Source organism: Syngnathus typhle, linkage group LG2 (genome assembly GCF_033458585.1).
Source record: "Syngnathus typhle isolate RoL2023-S1 ecotype Sweden linkage group LG2, RoL_Styp_1.0, whole genome shotgun sequence".
NCBI classification, from domain to species: domain Eukaryota; kingdom Metazoa; phylum Chordata; class Actinopteri; order Syngnathiformes; family Syngnathidae; genus Syngnathus; species Syngnathus typhle.
In genome coordinates this window covers 28387955-28409170 of record NC_083739.1, presented here as the reverse complement: position 1 = coordinate 28409170, position 21216 = coordinate 28387955, and positions in this window count along the sequence as shown.

Sequence of the window (21216 nt, the reverse complement as noted above, 5' to 3'; positions counted from 1 at the left end):
ATTTTCTCGGCGAGCTGAGCACTTTTTCTGAATTGTGCCGTTCCCGTCACTCTGGTTAGGTTGGCATCGAAAAAAACGCTCTCGGGTGCTTTAGAGTGCCGAGTTATTCACTGCGCATGAAGAAATGACCACCTCCAACGTTTGGTTTATGTTTTATAAGCATTTTTAATTTTATTGCTTAAATCGCATTTTCTCGGCGAGCTGAGCACTTTTTCTGAATTGTGCCGCTCCCGTCACTCTGGTTAGGTTGGCATCGAAAAAAACGCTCTCGGGTGCTTTAGAGTGCCGAGTTTATCACTGCGCATGAAGAAATGACCACCTCCAACGTTTGGTTTATGTTTTATAAGCATTTTTAATTTTATTGCTTAAATCGCATTTTCTCGGCGAGCTGAGCGCTTTTTCTGAATTGTGCCGCTCCCGTCACTCTGGTTAGGTTGGCATCGAAAAAAACGCTCTCGGGTGCTTTAGAGTGCCGAGTTATTCACTGCGCATGAAGAAATGACCACCTCCAATGTTTGGTTTATGTTTAATAAGCATTTTTAATTTTATTGCTTAAATCGCATTTTCTCGGCGAGCTGAGCGCTTTTTCTGAATTGTGCCGCTCCCGTCACTCTGGTTAGGTTGGCATCGAAAAAAACGCTCTCGGGTGCTTTAGAGTGCCGAGTTATTCACTGCGCATGAAGAAATGACCACCTCCAACGTTTGGTTTATGTTTAATAAGAATTTTTAATTTTATTGCTTAAATCGCATTTTCTCGGCGAGCTGAGCACTTTTTCTGAATTGTGCCGCTCCCGTCACTCTGGTTAGGTTGGCATCGAAAAAAACGCTCTCGGGTGCTTTAGAGTGCCGAGTTTATTACTGCGCATTAGGAAATGACCACCTCCAACGTTTGGTTTATGTTTTATAAGCATTTTTAATTTTATTGCTTAAATCGCATTTTCTCGGCGAGCTGAGCGCTTTTTCTGAATTGTGCCGCTCCCGTCACTCTGGTTAGGTTGGCATCGAAAAAAACGCTCTCGGGTGCTTTAGAGTGCCGAGTTTATTACTGCGCATTAAGAAATGACCACCTCCAACGTTTGGTTTATGTTTTATAAGCATTTTTAATTTTATTGCTTAAATCGCATTTTCTCGGCGAGCTGAGCACTTTTTCTGAATTGTGCCGCTCCCGTCACTCTGGTTAGGTTGGCATCGAAAAAAACGCTCTCGGGTGCTTTAGAGTGCCGAGTTTATTACTGCGCATTGAGAAATGACCACCTCCAACGTTTGGTTTATGTTTTATAAGCATTTTTAATTTTATTGCTTAAATCGCATTTTCTCGGCGAGCTGAGCACTTTTTCTGAATTGTGCCGCTCCCGTCACTCTGGTTAGGTTGGCATCGAAAAAAACGCTCTCGGGTGCTTTAGAGTGCCGAGTTTATTACTGCGCATTGAGAAATGACCACCTCCAACGTTTGGTTTATGTTTTATAAGCATTTTTAATTTTATTGCTTAAACCGCATTTTCTCGGCGAGCTGAGCACTTTTTCTGAATTGTGCCGCTCCCGTCACTCTGGTTAGGTTGGCATCGAAAAAAACGCTCTCGGGTGCTTTAGAGTGCCGAGTTTATCACTGCGCATGAAGAAATGACCACCTCCAACGTTTGGTTTATGTTTTATAAGCATTTTTAATTTTATTGCTTAAATCGCATTTTCTCGGCGAGCTGAGCGCTTTTTCTGAATTGTGCCGCTCCCGTAACTCTGGTTAGGTTGGCATCGAAAAAAACGCTCTCGGGTGCTTTAGAGTGCCGAGTTTATCACTGCGCATGAAGAAATGACCACTTCCAACGTTTGGTTTATGTTTTATAAGCATTTTTAATTTTATTGCTTAAATCGCATTTTCTCGGCGAGCTGAGCACTTTTTCTGAATTGTGCCGCTCCCGTCACTCTGGTTAGGTTGGCATCGAAAAAAACGCTCTCGGGTGCTCTAGAGTGCCGAGTTTATTACTGCGCATTAAGAAATGACCACCTCCAACGTTTGGTTTATGTTTTATAAGCATTTTTAATTTTATTGCTTAAATCGCATTTTCTCGGCGAGCTGAGCACTTTTTCTGAATTGTGCCGCTCCCGTCACTCTGGTTAGGTTGGCATCGAAAAAAACGCTCTCGGGTGCTTTAGAGTGCCGAGTTTATTACTGCGCATTAAGAAATGACCACCTCCAACGTTTGGTTTATGTTTTATAAGCATTTTTAATTTTATTGCTTAAATCGCATTTTCTCGGCGAGCTGAGCACTTTTTCTGAATTGTGCCGCTCCCGTCACTCTGGTTAGGTTGGCATCGAAAAAAACGCTCTCGGGTGCTTTAGAGTGCCGAGTTATTCACTGCGCATGAAGAAATGACCACCTCCAACGTTTGGTTTATGTTTAATAAGCATTTTTAATTTTTTTGCTTAAATCGCATTTTCTCGGCGAGCTGAGCACTTTTTCTGAATTGTGCCGCTCCCGTCACTCTGGTTAGGTTGGCATCGAAAAAAACGCTCTCGGGTGCTTTAGAGTGCCGAGTTTATCACTGCGCATGAAGAAATGACCACTTCCAACGTTTGGTTTATGTTTTATAAGCATTTTTAATTTTATTGCTTAAATCGCATTTTCTCGGCGAGCTGAGCACTTTTTCTGAATTGTGCCGCTCCCGTCACTCTGGTTAGGTTGGCATCGAAAAAAACGCTCTCGGGTGCTCTAGAGTGCCGAGTTTATTACTGCGCATTAAGCAATGACCACCTCCAACGTTTGGTTTATGTTTTATAAGCATTTTTAATTTTATTGCTTAAATCGCATTTTCTCGGCGAGCTGAGCACTTTTTCTGAATTGTGCCGCTCCCGTCACTCTGGTTAGGTTGGCATCGAAAAAAACGCTCTCGGGTGCTTTAGAGTGCCGAGTTTATTACTGCGCATTAAGAAATGACCACCTCCAACGTTTGGTTTATGTTTTATAAGCATTTTTAATTTTATTGCTTAAATCGCATTTTCTCGGCGAGCTGAGCACTTTTTCTGAATTGTGCCGCTCCCGTCACTCTGGTTAGGTTGGCATCGAAAAAAACGCTCTCGGGTGCTTTAGAGTGCCGAGTTTATCACTGCGCATGAAGAAATGACCACCTCCAACGTTTGGTTTATGTTTTATAAGCATTTTTAATTTTATTGCTTAAATCGCATTTTCTCGGCGAGCTGAGCGCTTTTTCTGAATTGTGCCGCTCCCGTCACTCTGGTTAGGTTGGCATCGAAAAAAACGCTCTCGGGTGCTTTAGAGTGCCGAGTTATTCACTACGCATGAAGAAATGACCACCTCCAATGTTTGGTTTATGTTTAATAAGCATTTTTAATTTTATTGCTTAAATCGCATTTTCTCGGCGAGCTGAGCGCTTTTTCTGAATTGTGCCGCTCCCGTCACTCTGGTTAGGTTGGCATCGAAAAAAACGCTCTCGGGTGCTTTAGAGTGCCGAGTTATTCACTGCGCATGAAGAAATGACCACCTCCAACGTTTGGTTTATGTTTAATAAGCATTTTTAATTTTATTGCTTAAATCGCATTTTCTCGGCGAGCTGAGCACTTTTTCTGAATTGTGCCGCTCCCGTCACTCTGGTTAGGTTGGCATCGAAAAAAACGCTCTCGGGTGCTTTAGAGTGCCGAGTTTATTACTGCGCATTAGGAAATGACCACCTCCAACGTTTGGTTTATGTTTTATAAGCATTTTTAATTTTATTGCTTAAATCGCATTTTCTCGGCGAGCTGAGCGCTTTTTCTGAATTGTGCTGCTCCCGTCACTCTGGTTAGGTTGGCATCGAAAAAAACGCTCTCGGGTGCTTTAGAGTGCCGAGTTTATTACTGCGCATTAAGAAATGACCACCTCCAACGTTTGGTTTATGTTTTATAAGCATTTTTAATTTTATTGCTTAAATCGCATTTTCTCGGCGAGCTGAGCACTTTTTCTGAATTGTGCCGCTCCCGTCACTCTGGTTAGGTTGGCATCGAAAAAAACGCTCTCGGGTGCTTTAGAGTGCCGAGTTTATTACTGCGCATTAAGAAATGACCACCTCCAACGTTTGGTTTATGTTTTATAAGCATTTTTAATTTTATTGCTTAAATCGCATTTTCTCGGCGAGCTGAGCGCTTTTTCTGAATTGTGCCGCTCCCGTCACTCTGGTTAGGTTGGCATCGAAAAAAACGCTCTCGGGTGCTTTAGAGTGCCGAGTTATTCACTGCGCATGAAGAAATGACCACCTCCAACGTTTGGTTTATGTTTAATAAGCATTTTTAATTTTATTGCTTAAATCGCATTTTCTCGGCGAGCTGAGCACTTTTTCTGAATTGTGCCGCTCCCGTCACTCTGGTTAGGTTGGCATCGAAAAAAACGCTCTCGGGTGCTTTAGAGTGCCGAGTTTATTACTGCGCATTAAGAAATGACCACCTCCAACGTTTGGTTTATGTTTTATAAGCATTTTTAATTTTATTGCTTAAATCGCATTTTCTCGGCGAGCTGAGCGCTTTTTCTGAATTGTGCCGCTCCCGTCACTCTGGTTAGGTTGGCATCGAAAAAAACGCTCTCGGGTGCTTTAGAGTGCCGAGTTATTCACTGCGCATGAAGAAATGACCACCTCCAACGTTTGGTTTATGTTTAATAAGCATTTTTAATTTTATTGCTTAAATCGCATTTTCTCGGCGAGCTGAGCACTTTTTCTGAATTGTGCCGCTCCCGTCACTCTGGTTAGGTTGGCATCGAAAAAAACGCTCTCGGGTGCTTTAGAGTGCCGAGTTTATTACTGCGCATTAAGAAATGACCACCTCCAACGTTTGGTTTATGTTTTATAAGCATTTTTAATTTTATTGCTTAAATCGCATTTTCTCGGCGAGCTGAGCACTTTTTCTGAATTGTGCCACTCCCGTCACTCTGGTTAGGTTGGCATCGAAAAAAACGCTCTCGGGTGCTCTAGAGTGCCGAATTTATTACTGCGCATTAAGAAATGACCACCTCCAACGTTTGGTTTATGTTTTATAAGCATTTTTAATTTTATTGCTTAAATCGCATTTTCTCGGCGAGCTGAGCACTTTTTCTGAATTGTGCCGCTCCCGTCACTCTGGTTAGGTTGGCATCGAAAAAAACGCTCTCGGGTGCTTTAGAGTGCCGAGTTTATTACTGCGCATTAAGAAATGACCACCTCCAACGTTTGGTTTATGTTTTATAAGCATTTTTAATTTTATTGCTTAAATCGCATTTTCTCGGCGAGCTGAGCACTTTTTCTGAATTGTGCCGCTCCCGTCACTCTGGTTAGGTTGGCATCGAAAAAAACGCTCTCGGGTGCTTTAGAGTGCCGAGTTTATCACTGCGCATGAAGAAATGACCACCTCCAACGTTTGGTTTATGTTTTATAAGCATTTTTAATTTTATTGCTTAAATCGCATTTTCTCGGCGAGCTGAGCGCTTTTTCTGAATTGTGCCGCTCCCGTCACTCTGGTTAGGTTGGCATCGAAAAAAACGCTCTCGGGTGCTTTAGAGTGCCGAGTTATTCACTACGCATGAAGAAATGACCACCTCCAATGTTTGGTTTATGTTTAATAAGCATTTTTAATTTTATTGCTTAAATCGCATTTTCTCGGCGAGCTGAGCGCTTTTTCTGAATTGTGCCGCTCCCGTCACTCTGGTTAGGTTGGCATCGAAAAAAACGCTCTCGGGTGCTTTAGAGTGCCGAGTTATTCACTGCGCATGAAGAAATGACCACCTCCAACGTTTGGTTTATGTTTAATAAGCATTTTTAATTTTATTGCTTAAATCGCATTTTCTCGGCGAGCTGAGCACTTTTTCTGAATTGTGCCGCTCCCGTCACTCTGGTTAGGTTGGCATCGAAAAAAACGCTCTCGGGTGCTTTAGAGTGCCGAGTTTATTACTGCGCATTAGGAAATGACCACCTCCAACGTTTGGTTTATGTTTTATAAGCATTTTTAATTTTATTGCTTAAATCGCATTTTCTCGGCGAGCTGAGCGCTTTTTCTGAATTGTGCTGCTCCCGTCACTCTGGTTAGGTTGGCATCGAAAAAAACGCTCTCGGGTGCTTTAGAGTGCCGAGTTTATTACTGCGCATTAAGAAATGACCACCTCCAACGTTTGGTTTATGTTTTATAAGCATTTTTAATTTTATTGCTTAAATCGCATTTTCTCGGCGAGCTGAGCACTTTTTCTGAATTGTGCCGCTCCCGTCACTCTGGTTAGGTTGGCATCGAAAAAAACGCTCTCGGGTGCTTTAGAGTGCCGAGTTTATTACTGCGCATTAAGAAATGACCACCTCCAACGTTTGGTTTATGTTTTATAAGCATTTTTAATTTTATTGCTTAAATCGCATTTTCTCGGCGAGCTGAGCGCTTTTTCTGAATTGTGCCGCTCCCGTCACTCTGGTTAGGTTGGCATCGAAAAAAACGCTCTCGGGTGCTTTAGAGTGCCGAGTTATTCACTGCGCATGAAGAAATGACCACCTCCAACGTTTGGTTTATGTTTAATAAGCATTTTTAATTTTATTGCTTAAATCGCATTTTCTCGGCGAGCTGAGCACTTTTTCTGAATTGTGCCGCTCCCGTCACTCTGGTTAGGTTGGCATCGAAAAAAACGCTCTCGGGTGCTTTAGAGTGCCGAGTTTATTACTGCGCATTAAGAAATGACCACCTCCAACGTTTGGTTTATGTTTTATAAGCATTTTTAATTTTATTGCTTAAATCGCATTTTCTCGGCGAGCTGAGCGCTTTTTCTGAATTGTGCCGCTCCCGTCACTCTGGTTAGGTTGGCATCGAAAAAAACGCTCTCGGGTGCTTTAGAGTGCCGAGTTATTCACTGCGCATGAAGAAATGACCACCTCCAACGTTTGGTTTATGTTTAATAAGCATTTTTAATTTTATTGCTTAAATCGCATTTTCTCGGCGAGCTGAGCACTTTTTCTGAATTGTGCCGCTCCCGTCACTCTGGTTAGGTTGGCATCGAAAAAAACGCTCTCGGGTGCTTTAGAGTGCCGAGTTTATTACTGCGCATTAAGAAATGACCACCTCCAACGTTTGGTTTATGTTTTATAAGCATTTTTAATTTTATTGCTTAAATCGCATTTTCTCGGCGAGCTGAGCACTTTTTCTGAATTGTGCCACTCCCGTCACTCTGGTTAGGTTGGCATCGAAAAAAACGCTCTCGGGTGCTCTAGAGTGCCGAATTTATTACTGCGCATTAAGAAATGACCACCTCCAACGTTTGGTTTATGTTTTATAAGCATTTTTAATTTTATTGCTTAAATCGCATTTTCTCGGCGAGCTGAGCACTTTTTCTGAATTGTGCCGCTCCCGTCACTCTGGTTAGGTTGGCATCGAAAAAAACGCTCTCGGGTGCTTTAGAGTGCCGAGTTTATTACTGCGCATTAAGAAATGACCACCTCCAACGTTTGGTTTATGTTTTATAAGCATTTTTAATTTTATTGCTTAAATCGCATTTTCTCGGCGAGCTGAGCACTTTTTCTGAATTGTGCCGCTCCCGTCACTCTGGTTAGGTTGGCATCGAAAAAAACGCTCTCGGGTGCTTTAGAGTGCCGAGTTTATCACTGCGCATGAAGAAATGACCACCTCCAACGTTTGGTTTATGTTTTATAAGCATTTTTAATTTTATTGCTTAAATCGCATTTTCTCGGCGAGCTGAGCGCTTTTTCTGAATTGTGCCGCTCCCGTCACTCTGGTTAGGTTGGCATCGAAAAAAACGCTTTCGGGTGCTTTAGAGTGCCGTGTTATTCACTGCGCATGAAGAAATGACCACCTCCAACGTTTGGTTTATGTTTAATAAGCATTTTTAATTGTATTGCTTAAATCGCATTTTCTCGGCGAGCTGAGCACTTTTTCTGAATTTTGCCGCTCCCGTCACTCTGGTTAGGTTGGCATCGAAAAAAACGCTCTCGGTAGCTTTAGAGTGCCGAGTTTATTACTGCGCATTAAGAAATGACCACCTCCAACGTTTGGTTTATGTTTTATAAGCATTTTTAATTTTATTGCTTAAATCGCATTTTCTCGGCGAGCTGAGCACTTTTTCTGAATTGTGCCGCTCCCGTCACTCTGGTTAGGTTGGCATCGAAAAAAACGCTCTCGGGTCCTTTAGAGTGCCGAGTTTATCACTGCGCATGAAGAAATGACCACCTCCAACGTTTGGTTTATGTTTAATAAGCATTTTTAATTTTATTGCATAAATCGCATTTTCTCGGCGAGCTGAGCACTTTTTCTGAATTGTGCCGCTCCCGTCACTCTGGTTAGGTTGGCATCGAAAAAAACGCTCTCGGGTGCTTTAGAGTGCCGACTTTATCACTGCGCATGAAGAAATGACCACCTCCAACGTTTGGTTTATGTTTTATAAGCATTTTTAATTTTATTGCTTAAATCGCATTTTCTCGGCGAGCTGAGCACTTTTTCTGAATTGTGCCGCTCCCGTCACTCTGGTTAGGTTGGCATCGAAAAAAACGCTCACGGGTGCTTTAGAGTGCCGAGTTTATTACTGCGCATTAAGAAATGACCACCTCCAACGTTTGGTTTATGTTTTATAAGCATTTTTAATTTTATTGCTTAAATCGCATTTTCTCGGCGAGCTGAGCACTTTTTCTGAATTGTGCCGCTCCCGTCACTCTGGTTAGGTTGGCATCGAAAAAAACGCTCTCGGGTGCTTTAGAGTGCCGAGTTATTCACTGCGCATGAAGAAATGACCACCTCCAACGTTTGGTTTATGTTTTATAAGCATTTTTAATTTTATTGCTTAAATCGCATTTTCTCGGCGAGCTGAGCACTTTTTCTGAATTGTGCCGCTCCCGTCACTCTGGTTAGGTTGGCATCGAAAAAAACGCTCTCGGGTGCTTTAGAGTGCCGAGTTTATCACTGCGCATGAAGAAATGACCACCTCCAACGTTTGGTTTATGTTTTATAAGCATTTTTAATTTTATTGCTTAAATCGCATTTTCTCGGCGAGCTGAGCGCTTTTTCTGAATTGTGCCGCTCCCGTCACTCTGGTTAGGTTGGCATCGAAAAAAACGCTCTCGGGTGCTTTAGAGTGCCGAGTTTATCACTGCGCATGAAGAAATGACCACCTCCAACGTTTGGTTTATGTTTAATAAGCATTTTTAATTTTATTGCTTAAATCGCATTTTCTCGGCGAGCTGAGCACTTTTTCTGAATTGTGCCGCTCCCGTCACTCTGGTTAGGTTGGCATCGAAAAAAACGCTCTCGGGTGCTTTAGAGTGCCGACTTTATCACTGCGCATGAAGAAATGACCACCTCCAACGTTTGGTTTATGTTTTATAAGCATTTTTAATTTTATTGCTTAAATCGCATTTTCTCGGCGAGCTGAGCACTTTTTCTGAATTGTGCCGCTCCCGTCACTCTGGTTAGGTTGGCATCGAAAAAAACGCTCACGGGTGCTTTAGAGTGCCGAGTTTATTACTGCGCATTAAGAAATGACCACCTCCAACGTTTGGTTTATGTTTTATAAGCATTTTTAATTTTATTGCTTAAATCGCATTTTCTCGGCGAGCTGTGCACTTTTTCTGAATTGTGCCGCTCCCGTCACTCTGGTTAGGTTGGCATCGAAAAAAACGCTCTCGGGTGCTTTAGAGTGCCGAGTTTATTACTGCGCATTAAGAAATGACCACCTCCAACGTTTGGTTTATGTTTTATAAGCATTTTTAATTTTATTGCTTAAATCGCATTTTCTCGGCGAGCTGAGCACTTTTTCTGAATTGTGCCGCTCCCGTCACTCTGGTTAGGTTGGCATCGAAAAAAACGCTCTCGGGTGCTTTAGAGTGCCGAGTTATTCACTGCGCATGAAGAAATGACCACCTCCAACGTTTGGTTTATGTTTAATAAGCATTTTTAATTTTATTGCTTGAATCGCATTTTCTCGGCGAGCTGAGCACTTTTTCTGAATTGTGCCGCTCCCGTCACTCTGGTTAGGTTGGCATCGAAAAAAACGCTATCGGGTGCTTTAGAGTGCCGAGTTTATCACTGCGCATGAAGAAATGACCACCTCCAACGTTTGGTTTATGTTTTATAAGCATTTTTAATTTTATTGCTTAAATCGCATTTTCTCGGCGAGCTGAGCGCTTTTTCTGAATTGTGCCGCTCCCGTCACTCTGGTTAGGTTGGCATCGAAAAAAACGCTCTCGGGTGCTTTAGAGTGCCGAGTTTATCACTGCGCATGAAGAAATGACCACCTCCAACGTTTGGTTTATGTTTTATAAGCATTTTTAATTTTATTTCTTAAATCGCATTTTCTCGGCGAGCTGAGCACCTTTTCTGAATTGTGCCGCTCCCGTCACTCTGGTTAGGTTGGCATCGAAAAAAACGCTCTCGGGTGCTTTAGAGTGCCGAGTTTATCACTGCGCATGAAGAAATGACCACCTCCAACGTTTGGTTTATGTTTTATAAGCATTTTTAATTTTATTGCTTAAATCGCATTTTCTCGGCGAGCTGAGCGCTTTTTCTGAATTGTGCCTGTCCCGTCACTCTGGTTAGGTTGGCATCGAAAAAAACGCTCTCGGGTGCTTTAGAGTGCCGAGTTATTCACTGCGCATGAAGAAATGACCACCTCCAACGTTTGGTTTATGTTTAATAAGCATTTTTAATTTTATTGCTTAAATCGCATTTTCTCGGCGAGCTGAGCGCTTTTTCTGAATTGTGCCGCTCCCGTCACTCTGGTTAGGTTGGCATCGAAAAAAACGCTCTCGGGTGCTTTAGAGTGCCGAGTTATTCACTGCGCATGAAGAAATGACAACCTCCAACGTTTGGTTGATGTTTAATAAGCATTTTTAATTTTATTGCTTAAATCGCATTTTCTCGGCGAGCTGAGCACTTTTTCTGAATTGTGCCGCTCCCGTCACTCTGGTTAGGTTGGCATCGAAAAAAACGCTCTCGGGTGCTTTAGAGTGCCGAGTTTATTACTGCGCATTAAGAAATGACCACCTCCAACGTTTGGTTTATGTTTTATAAGCATTTTTAATTTTATTGCTTAAATCGCATTTTCTCGGCGAGCTGAGCGCTTTTTCTGAATTGTGCCGCTCCCGTCACTCTGGTTAGGTTGGCATCGAAAAAAACGCTCTCGGGTGCTTTAGAGTGCCGAGTTTATTACTGCGCATTAAGAAATGACCACCTCCAACGTTTGGTTTATGTTTTATAAGCATTTTTAATTTTATTGCTTAAATCGCATTTTCTCGGCGAGCTGAGCGCTTTTTCTGAATTGTGCCGCTCCCGTCACTCTGGTTAGGTTGGCATCGAAAAAAACGCTCTCGGGTGCTTTAGAGTGCCGAGTTTATCACTGCGCATGAAGAAATGACCACCTCCAACGTTTGGTTTATGTTTTATAAGCATTTTTAATTTTATTGCTTAAATCGCATTTTCTCGGCGAGCTGAGCGCTTTTTCTGAATTGTGCCGCTCCCGTAACTCTGGTTAGGTTGGCATCGAAAAAAACGCTCTCGGGTGCTTTAGAGTGCCGAGTTTATCACTGCGCATGAAGAAATGACCACTTCCAACGTTTGGTTTATGTTTTATAAGCATTTTTAATTTTATTGCTTAAATCGCATTTTCTCGGCGAGCTGAGCGCTTTTTCTGAATTGTGCCGCTCCCGTAACTCTGGTTAGGTTGGCATCGAAAAAAACGCTCTCGGGTGCTTTAGAGTGCCGAGTTTATCACTGCGCATGAAGAAATGACCACTTCCAACGTTTGGTTTATGTTTTATAAGCATTTTTAATTTTATTGCTTAAATCGCATTTTCTCGGCGAGCTGAGCACTTTTTCTGAATTGTGCCGCTCCCGTCACTCTGGTTAGGTTGGCATCGAAAAAAACGCTCTCGGGTGCTCTAGAGTGCCGAGTTTATTACTGCGCATTAAGAAATGACCACCTCCAACGTTTGGTTTATGTTTTATAAGCATTTTTAATTTTATTGCTTAAATCGCATTTTCTCGGCGAGCTGAGCACTTTTTCTGAATTGTGCCGCTCCCGTCACTCTGGTTAGGTTGGCATCGAAAAAAACGCTCTCGGGTGCTTTAGAGTGCCGAGTTATTCACTGCGCATGAAGAAATGACCACCTCCAACGTTTGGTTTATGTTTTATAAGCATTTTTAATTTTATTGCTTAAATCGCATTTTCTCGGCGAGCTGAGCACTTTTTCTGAATTGTGCCGCTCCCGTCACTCTGGTTAGGTTGGCATCGAAAAAAACGCTCTCGGGTGCTTTAGAGTGCCGAGTTTATCACTGCGCATGAAGAAATGACCACCTCCAACGTTTGGTTTATGTTTTATAAGCATTTTTAATTTTATTGCTTAAATCGCATTTTCTCGGCGAGCTGAGCGCTTTTTCTGAATTGTGCCGCTCCCGTCACTCTGGTTAGGTTGGCATCGAAAAAAACGCTCTCGGGTGCTTTAGAGTGCCGAGTTATTCACTGCGCATGAAGAAATGACCACCTCCAACGTTTGGTTTATGTTTAATAAGCATTTTTAATTTTATTGCTTAAATCGCATTTTCTCGGCGAGCTGAGCGCTTTTTCTGAAATGTGCCGCTCCCGTAACTCTGGTTAGGTTGGCATCGAAAAAAACGCTCTCGGGTGCTTTAGAGTGCCGAGTTTATCACTGCGCATGAAGAAATGACCACTTCCAACGTTTGGTTTATGTTTTATAAGCATTTTTAATTTTATTGCTTAAATCGCATTTTCTCGGCGAGCTGAGCGCTTTTTCTGAATTGTGCCGCTCCCGTAACTCTGGTTAGGTTGGCATCGAAAAAAACGCTCTCGGGTGCTTTAAAGTGCCGAGTTTATCACTGCGCATGAAGAAATGACCACTTCCAACGTTTGGTTTATGTTTTATAAGCATTTTTAATTTTATTGCTTAAATCGCATTTTCTCGGCGAACTGAGCACTTTTTCTGAATTGTGCCGCTCCCGTCACTCTGGTTAGGTTGGCATCGAAAAAAACGCTCTCGGGTGCTCTAGAGTGCCGAGTTTATTACTGCGCATTAAGAAATGACCACCTCCAACGTTTGGTTTATGTTTTATAAGCATTTTTAATTTTATTGCTTAAATCGCATTTTCTCGGCGAGCTGAGCACTTTTTCTGAATTGTGCCGCTCCCGTCACTCTGGTTAGGTTGGCATCGAAAAAAACGCTCTCGGGTGCTTTAGAGTGCCGAGTTATTCACTGCGCATGAAGAAATGACCACCTCCAACGTTTGGTTTATGTTTTATAAGCATTTTTAATTTTATTGCTTAAATCGCATTTTCTCGGCGAGCTGAGCACTTTTTCTGAATTGTGCCGCTCCCGTCACTCTGGTTAGGTTGGCATCGAAAAAAACGCTCTCGGGTGCTTTAGAGTGCCGAGTTTATTACTGCGCATTAAGAAATGACCACCTCCAACGTTTGGTTTATGTTTTATAAGCATTTTTAATTTTATTGCTTAAATCGCATTTTCTCGGCGAGCTGAGCACTTTTTCTGAATTGTGCCGCTCCCGTCACTCTGGTTAGGTTGGCATCGAAAAAAACGCTCTCGGGTGCTTTAGAGTGCCGAGTTATTCACTGCGCACGAAGAAATGACCACCTCCAACGTTTGGTTTATGTTTTATAAGCATTTTTAATTTTATTGCTTAAATCGCATTTTCTCTGCGAGCTGAGCGCTTTTTCTGAATTGTGCCGCTCCCGTCACTCTGGTTAGGTTGGCATCGAAAAAAACGCTCTCGGGTGCTTTAGAGTGCCGAGTTTATTACTGCGCATTAAGAAATGACCACCTCCAACGTTTGGTTTATGTTTTATAAGCATTTTTAATTTTATTGCTTAAATCGCATTTTCTCGGCGAGCTGAGCGCTTTTTCTGAATTGTGCCGCTCCCGTCACTCTGGTTAGGTTGGCATCGACAAAAACGCTCTCGGGTGCTTTAGAGGCCCGAGTTATTCACTGCGCATGAAGAAATGACCACCTCTAACGTTTGGTTTATGTTTAATAAGCATTTTTAATTTTATTGCTTAAATCGCATTTTCTCGGCGAGCTGAGCACTTTTTCTGAATTGTGCCGCTCCCGTCACTCTGGTTAGGTTGGCATCGAAAAAAACGCTCTCGGGTGCTTTAGAGTGCCGAGTTATTCACTGCGCATGAAGAAATGACCACCTCCAACGTTTGGTTTATGTTTTATAAGCATTTTTAATTTTATTGCTTAAATCGCATTTTCTCGGCGAGCTGAGCGCTTTTTCTGAATTGTGCCGCTCCCGTAACTCTGGTTAGGTTGGCATCGAAAAAAACGCTCTCGGGTGCTTTAGAGTGCCGAGTTTATTACTGCGCATTAAGAAATGACCACCTCCAACGTTTGGTTTATGTTTTATAAGCATTTTTAATTTTATTGCTTAAATCGCATTTTCTCGGCGAGCTGAGCACTTTTTCTGAATTGTGCCGCTCCCGTCACTCTGGTTAGGTTGGCATCGAAAAAAACGCTCTCGGGTGCTTTAGAGTGCCGAGTTTATTACTGCGCATTAAGAAATGACCACCTCCAACGTTTGGTTTATGTTTTATAAGCATTTTTAATTTTATTGCTTAAATCGCATTTTCTCGTCGAGCTGAGCACTTTTTCTGAACTGTGCCGCTCCCGTCACTCTGGTTAGGTTGGCATCGAAAAAAACGCTATCGGGTGCTTTAGAGTGCCGAGTTATTCACTGCGCATGAAGAAATGACCACCTCCAACGTTTGGTTTATGTTTAATAAGCATTTTTAATTTTATTGCTTAAATCGCATTTTCTCGGCGAGCTGAGCACTTTTTCTGAATTGTGCCGCTCCCGTCACTCTGGTTAGGTTGGCATCGAAAAAAACGCTCTCGGGTGCTTTAGAGTGCTGAGTTTATTACTGCGCATTAAGAAATGACCACCTCCAACGTTTGGTTTATGTTTTATAAGCATTTTTAATTTTATTGCCTAAATCGCATTTTCTCGGCGAGCTGAGCACTTTTTCTGAATTGTGCCGCTCCCGTCACTCTGGTTAGGTTGGCATCGAAAAAAACGCTCTCGGGTGCTTTAGAGTGCCGAGTTTATTACTGCGCATGAAGAAATGACCACCTCCAACGTTTGGTTTATGTTTAATAAGCATTTTTAATTTTATTGCTTAAATCGCCTTTTCTCGGCGAGCTGAGTACTTTTTCTGAATTGTGCCGCTCCCGTCACTCTGGTTAGGTTGGCATCGAAAAAAACGCTATCGGGTGCTTTAGAGTGCCGAGTTATTCACTGCGCATGAAGAAATGACCACCTCCAACGTTTGGTTTATGTTTAATAAGCATTTTTAATTTTATTGCTTAAATCGCATTTTCTCGGCGAGCTGAGCACTTTTTCTGAATTGTGCCGCTCCCGTCACTCTGGTTAGGTTGGCATCGAAAAAAACGCTCTTGGGTGCTTTAGAGTGCCGAGTTTATTACTGCGCATTAAGAAATGACCACCTCCAACGTTTGGTTTATGTTTTATAAGCATTTTTAATTTTATTGCTTAAATCGCATTTTCTCGGCGAGCTGAGCACTTTTTCTGAATTGTGCCGCTCCCGTCACTCTGGTTAGGTTGGCATCGAAAAAAACGCTCTCGGGTGCTTTAGAGTGCCGAGTTTATTACTGCGCATTAAGAAATGACCACCTCCAACGTTTGGTTTATGTTTTATAAGCATTTTTAATTTTATTGCTTAAATCGCATTTTCTCGGCGAGCTGAGCGCTTTTTCTGAATTGTGCCGCTCCCGTCACTCTGGTTAGGTTGGCATCGAAAAAAACGCTATCGGGTGCTTTAGAGTGCCGAGTTATTCACTGCGCATGAAGAAATGACCACCTCCAACGTTTGGTTTATGTTTAATAAGCATTTTTAATTTTATTGCTTAAATCGCATTTTCTCGGCGAGCTGAGCACTTTTTCTGAATTGTGCCGCTCCCGTCACTCTGGTTAGGTTGGCATCGAAAAAAACGCTCTCGGGTGCTTTAGAGTGCCGAGTTTATTACTGCGCATTAAGAAATGACCACCTCCAACGTTTGGTTTATGTTTTATAAGCATTTTTAATTTTATTGCTTAAATCGCATTTTCTCGGTGAGCTGAGCACTTTTTCTGAATTGTGCCGCTCCCGTCACTCTGGTTAGGTTGGCATAAAAAAAAACGCTCTCGGGTGCTTTAGAGTGCCGAGTTTATTACTGCGCATTAAGAAATGACCACCTCCAACGTTTGGTTTATGTTTTATAAGCATTTTTAATTTTATTGCTTAAATCGCATTTTCTCGGCGAGCTGAGCACTTTTTCTGAATTGTGCCGCTCCCGTCACTTGGCATCGAAAAAAAACGCTCTAGGGTGCTTTAGAGTGCCGAGTTATTCACTGCGCATGAAGAAATGACCACTTCCAACGTTTGGTTTATGTTTTATAAGCATTTTTAATTTTATTGCTTAAATCGCATTTTCTCGGCGAGCTGAGCACTTTTTCTGAATTGTGCCGCTCCCGTCACTCTGGTTAGGTTGGCATCGAAAAAAACGCTCTCGGGTGCTCTAGAGTGCCGAGTTTATTACTGCGCATTAAGAAATGACCACCTCCAACGTTTGGTTTATGTTTTATAAGCATTTTTAATTTTATTGCTTAAATCGCATTTTCTCGGCGAGCTGAGCACTTTTTCTGAATTGTGCCGCTCCCGTCACTCTGGTTAGGTTGGCATCGAAAAAAACGCTCTCGGGTGCTTTAGAGTGCCGAGTTTATTACTGCGCATTAAGAAATGACCACCTCCAACGTTTGGTTTATGTTTTATAAGCATTTTTAATTTTATTGCTTAAATCGCATTTTCTCGGCGAGCTGAGCACTTTTTCTGAATTGTGCCGCTCCCGTCACTCTGGTTAGGTTGGCATCGAAAAAAACGCTCTCGGGTGCTTTAGAGTGCCGAGTTATTCACTGCGCATGAAGAAATGACCACCTCCAACGTTTGGTTTATGTTTTATAAGCATTTTTAATTTTATTGCTTAAATCGCATTTTCTCGGCGAGCTGAGCACTTTTTCTGAATTGTGCCGCTCCCGTCACTCTGGTTAGGTTGGCATCGAAAAAAACGCTCTCGGGTGCTTTAGAGTGCCGAGTTATTCACTGCGCATGAAGAAATGACCACCTCCAATGTTTGGTTTATGTTTAATAAGCATTTTTAATTTTATTGCTTAAATCGCATTTTCTCGGCGAGCTGAGCGCTTTTTCTGAATTGTGCCGCTCCCGTCACTCTGGTTAGGTTGGCATCGAAAAAAACGCTCTCGGGTGCTTTAGAGTGCCGAGTTATTCACTGCGCATGAAGAAATGACCACCTCCAACGTTTGGTTTATGTTTAATAAGCATTTTTAATTTTATTGCTTAAATCGCATTTTCTCGGCGAGCTGAGCACTTTTTCTGAATTGTGCCGCTCCCGTCACTCTGGTTAGGTTGGCATCGAAAAAAACGCTCTCGGGTGCTTTAGAGTGCCGAGTTTATTACTGCGCATTAAGAAATGACCACCTCCAACGTTTGGTTTATGTTTTATAAGCATTTTTAATTTTATTGCTTAAATCGCATTTTCTCGGCGAGCTGAGCACTTTTTCTGAATTGTGCCGCTCCCGTCACTCTGGTTAGGTTGGCATCGAAAAAAACGCTCTCGGGTGCTTTAGAGTGCCGAGTTTATTACTGCGCATTAAGAAATGACCACCTCCAACGTTTGGTTTATGTTTTATAAGCATTTTTAATTTTATTGCTTAAATCGCATTTTCTCGGCGAGCTGAGCACTTTTTCTGAATTGTGCCGCTCCCGTCACTCTGGTTAGGTTGGCATCGAAAAAAACGCTCTCGGGTGCTTTAGAGTGCCGAGTTATTCACTGCGCATGAAGAAATGTCCACCTCCAACGTTTGGTTTATGTTTAATAAGCATTTTTAATTTTATTGCTTGAATCGCATTTTCTCGGCGAGCTGAGCACTTTTTCTGAATTGTGCCGCTCCCGTCACTCTGGTTAGGTTGGCATCGAAAAAAACGCTCTCGGGTGCTTTAGAGAGTTTATTACTGCGCATTAAGAAATGACCACCTCCAACGTTTGGTTTATGTTTTATAAGCATTTTTAATTTTATTGCTTAAATCGCATTTTCTCGGCGAGCTGAGCGCTTTTTCTGAATTGTGCCGCTCCCGTAACTCTGGTTAGGTTGGCATCGAAAAAAACGCTTTCGGGTGCTTTAGAGTGCCGAGTTATTCACTGCGCATGAAGAAATGACCACCTCCAACGTTTGGTTTATGTTTAATAAGCATTTTTAATTTTATTGCTTAAATCGCATTTTCTCGGCGAGCTGAGCACTTTTTCTGAATTGTGCCGCTCCCGTCACTCTGGTTAGGTTGGCATCGAAAAAAACGCTCTCGGGTGCTTTAGAGTGCCGAGTTTATTACTGCGCATTAAGAAATGACCACCTCCAACGTTTGGTTTATGTTTTATAAGCATTTTTAATTTTATTGCTTAAATCGCATTTTCTCGGCGAGCTGAGCACTTTTTCTGAATTGTGCCGCTCCCGTCACTCTGGTTAGGTTGGCATCGAAAAAAACGCTCTCGGGTGCTTTAGAGTGCCGAGTTTATCACTGCGCATGAAGAAATGACCACCTCCAACGTTTGGTTTATGTTTAATAAGCATTTTTAATTTTATTGCTTAAATCGCATTTTCTCGGCGAGCTGAGCACTTTTTCTGAATTGTGCCGCTCCCGTCACTCTGGTTAGGTTGGCATCGAAAAAAACGCTCTCGGGTGCTTTAGAGTGCCGAGTTATTCACTGCGCATGAAGAAATGACCACCTCCAACGTTTGGTTTATGTTTAATAAGCATTTTTAATTTTATTGCTTAAATCGCATTTTCTCGGCGAGCTGAGCACTTTTTCTGAATTGTGCCGCTCCCGTCACTCTGGTTAGGTTGGCATCGAAAAAAACGCTATCGGGTGCTTTAGAGTGCCGAGTTATTCACTGCGCATGAAGAAATGACCACCTCCAACGTTTGGTTTATGTTTAATAAGCATTTTTAATTTTATTGCTTAAATCGCATTTTCTCGGCGAGCTGAGCACTTTTTCTGAATTGTGCCGCTCTGTAAAAAAATTTCCGAGAATTTTACAGTAATTAACTGGCAGCTAGTAACCAGTAACTTACTGTAAAAGCATTTCACAGTAAACGTACTGTATTCCCTATTTACAGTACTAGTGTATTTACTGTAAAGCTAAAACCAGTTAGATACTGTGATTATGGTTGTATTTACAGTATTAGATGTTTTAACTGTAGACTAAATAACAGTTAAATACTGTGATTTCAGTTGATTAGCAGTATTAGGTGTATTAACTGTATACTGAATAACAATTAAATACTGTGATTCCAGTTGCGTTTACAGTATTAGTTGTTTAACTGTATACAAAATAACTGTTAAATGCTGTGATTTCAGTTGTATTTACAGTATTAGATGTTTTAACTGTATACTAAATAACAATTGAGTACTGTGATTCCAGTTGCGTTTACAGTATTAGTTGTTTAACTGTATACAAAATAACGTTTAAATACTGTGATTTCAGTTTTATTTACAGTATTATAGTTTTAACTGTATACTAAATAATTAAAAATTGATTTCAGTTGCATTTACAGTATTAGTTGTTTAACTGCAGAATAAATATCAATGAAATACTGCTATTTCAGTTGCATTTACTGCACAAACAAATGAACGTATATGGCAATGCAGTACTAACAGTAGTAGCAGGTAATCATTGTAAATTGAGTTTCTCACTGTAGAATTTAAATGCTAAATCAGTGATTTAATATTAATCATTAATAGAATGACCCATATTCTAAAATAATTCAGTTAACCACAGACAACAAGAAATTTGTTAACAAGATTATTTATTTTTTTGTGAACAGGAACATAAAGCACATGACCAAACCTTTTATACCAAATCTCCTTGGGCTTGAACAAAACAGGAGCCCTGAAATTAAAGAAGAAAACACATTAAGAATTATGATGGTGATGTCGGTGTCATGTCAAGATATTTGTTCCTGATAGGAATTTTTGAATTTGGCTATTTTGTGAATGTCGAGAATCTTCCCGAATGTTATTCGAATGTGCTGAATGATGTGAATTTCAAACTGGAACGACGTAATTGTCAAATGTGCTATTAAGAATGAATGGGGGGGATAAACAACCACATGAGTTAACATAACTATTTGAGATGACTTCTTTAAATAAACCATCTTGAACTTTCAATGCAAAAGTTATTATCTGAACATCACCTATATCTTGTCAGTTAGCCAATCGAACTCCATGAAGTCCCTGATGAAGGAGATCACATGGGGGTTCATGTAGGACGTCTTCCTCTTCACCACTCTCCCACTCTTCCGGCTCATCTGCTCCTTGGCACTGCATTTGCTGGAGTCAGGATTAATTCTGACCAAAAACCTTTGAGGTTGAGACATTATGTACATGACAAGTAATCAGTTAGCAAATCACAACTGTGATTGCAGAGGGGGGGGGGGGGGGATATAGAAAATGCCAGTGGAAATAAAGTCAGGTGTATAATTTTATCGGTTAATACCTCTGAATAAACTCCAATGTTGTGCAGGCTTCCACCTGATACTCTAGGTTAAATACGTAGTAACAGGCGAAGAGAGTGGCCAAGGCAATGGTGAAGTCAGGCAGGTGAGCAGCAGGTGGGATGATGACCCTCCCCTCGATCGACAGCATCCACTTTTTTGCAGTTAGGACTGTCTCTCCTTTAAGTCAGACATTACAAAAATCATATTTCACAGCAATCCATTTTATAAATGATCTGCTTCAGATGAATGACTGTAAAATCAGGGCAGGGCGCATACATATCTTCCAAGCAATACATAAAACAGATAAAAGGAGCAGATATAGTAACTGAGTTGGTGAAAGAGGAACAAAAAGTGACTTGTATTAAAAGCTGAAAATCCTGACCAGTGAAGAAACAGTGAGTGACGCAAGACGAGCTGCATTCACTACTGTTTACGAACTAGACTTTCTTTGCTTGTGGCCTCTATGTTCAGAGGATTCCTTAACATTCTGTAGAATGTGAAACTTACCAAGCATGATGATTCTTGGAGTGATGGGGAGAGACAGCTGGGCCTCTGCATCTGCTGGAGTCGTTGTCACCTAAAAGCCAGTAAAGGTGAGACTTACTTGAAACAAACGAGATGGCATAT